We start from the raw sequence: 2,351 nt of genomic DNA, 5'->3' as shown, positions 1-2,351 counted from the left end.
CCCCCCCCCCCATGATTTCCTTCAGGGAGACCGGGCGTCTCCCTGCGACTGTCTGCGCACCACTGCCCTCCGCTGGACGCTGGGCCAAAGCGGCCCCAGACCCGCTCCCTGTCGGAACACTTCCCTCCCCATCTGGACGCATCTACTGGGCAAACCGGTTTATGGGCTGGCTCTCCTTACCAGGTCTGCCCCCCGCCCCCTGCCCCCTGGCTGCCAGCATTGAGTCCATGAAACCTGGGAAGGCACGGGGCACAGGGCTTCTTGGACTCCTGGCATCGCGGGTGCAGGCAGGCGCTCCTGGCACGATGGTGACGATGAATATCAGCATCCCCATAAGAGCCCACCCTTGTTCCGAGCCTAGAACAGCTCTGGCTCTGACAGTTTGGGGAAGACAGCCGAGAACCGCACAAAGGGGCGGAAAGCTCCAGGAAGAAGAATTCAAAAACCCACCCATCATTTCTCTGTGTCTCAAGAATAACAGAGCCTTCCTCCTCTGGGAAAAGACAGAGGCGAGGAAAAAGGAACGCGGGCACTGCCAAGCCCTGTGGCTGGGACCTGCCCCCCCTCCCTCCTCTGTCTTCAATGACAGGGACCGGAGAATCGGCCTGGTTTCCTCTGCCCCGACCTCGTTAGCTTGTAAGCCCTTTGCCCCGCACAACGACTGGCCGCGAAAGGCCTGCAACACAGAGTTCCTGAACTCCTGGCAGGTGGATCTAGGTGAGGAGTGGCTAAGACGTTGCCAACGGCAATAGTGACAGAAGTGAAAGTGGAGGCAGCATGCGCATGGCGTGTACGTTGCTTCAATTTGCTGAGGAATTGTTTCAGCTCCCCAAAATTGAACCCCGGGGTGAGCCCGGGGCCAGGCAGGCATGTGGATACATGAAGCTGAAGCTCTGGGAGGAATTCTGCACTAGGCAGAAACCCAGGAGTCACACGGCCTGGAGGTGGACGTGGGGACCCAGCAAGGACTGTAGAGCAAGCATGTCAAACTCGCGGCCCGCGGGCCACAGGCTGCGTTTATTTGGCCCGTGTTAGCCTTTGAGTTTGACATTAGGGAACATCTCGGAGGTGAAGAAATAGTCTGTGTTTGGATTGCGGTAGTGGGCATAGGGGGTATATACTCAGTGGGTACATTTGTCAAAAATGCATCCAACTGGGCATTTAAAACCAAAGCATCCTATTGCAGTGATGGCGAAGCTTTTGAGCTCGGCGTGTCAGCATTTTGGAAAAACCCTAACTTCCCTCTGGTGCCGTGTCACATATAGAAATTATTTGATATTTGCAACCATAGTAAAACAAAGACTTATATTTTTGATATTTATTTTATATATTTAAATGCCATTTAACAAAGAAAAATCAACCAAAAAAATGAGTTTGTGCGTCCCCTCTGACACGCGTGTGTCATAGGTTCGCCATCACCGTCCTATTGCAGGTAAAATATGCCTCATTAAATGTCCTTCAAGAATGACACCCTCTAGGCTACCCCATTGCCTGGAGGACAAAGCTCTAATTTCTTATCCTGGCCTCAGTATTGATTTGGCTTCTTTCCTGGCTCTCTTCCCCCCTTTAGCCCCTTCCCCCCCCAACTCACTCCTCTTCCCTAAACACCGGTTACATGAAATGCACAGCAGATCTAACATGGGCCTGGATCTCCCTGACCCACAGGTGATCATTCTTCTCTCGTGCTCCACTGACCCTGACATAAGGGATATCAAGTTTTTGGAGGCGTGTGATGAACACACGATGCAATCCACGGATGATGGATGATGGAGTGGTAGACTTAAAACCTGTATACTTGTATTATTAACCAATGTTGCCCCAATAAATCCAATTAAAAAATAAAGAGCTTGCCCTAGCTGGTTTGGCTCAGTGGATAGAGCGTCCACCTGCGAATTGAAGGGTCCCAGGTTCGATTCCAGTCAAGGGCACATGCCTGGGTTGCAGGCTCGATCCCCAGTGGGGGGCGTGCAGCAGGCAGCCGATCAGTGATTCTCTCTCATCATTGATGTTTCTATCGCTCCCTCTCCTTTCCTTTCTGAAGTCAATAATTAAAATAAAAATAAAGAGCTTCCGGTTGCACTCTTGTGTTTATGTCTCCCCTCTCCTTACTGGACTGTGGTGGTGTTGAAGGAACCCGGGCCTTTTACCATTGCGCACAGGGCGGCGGGACGGACGCTCCTCCAATCCTGCAGGGGGCGCTGTGGGAGCGGCCAGCTGCCCCCTCCTCTCGACTGCTCTGGGCCCCTCCCCCAATCACACGCTCGGGGCCCCGCCCCCTAGCAGCAACCCTACTTCTCATTGGCCAGGTGCTGTCCAATGAAACGAGGCGTTGATGCGAGGTCGCAACCATC

Source organism: Myotis davidii, unplaced genomic scaffold (assembly GCF_000327345.1).
Source record: "Myotis davidii unplaced genomic scaffold, ASM32734v1 scaffold174, whole genome shotgun sequence".
Lineage (NCBI taxonomy): Eukaryota > Metazoa > Chordata > Mammalia > Chiroptera > Vespertilionidae > Myotis > Myotis davidii.
Note: the sequence above shows the minus strand (reverse complement) of the source record.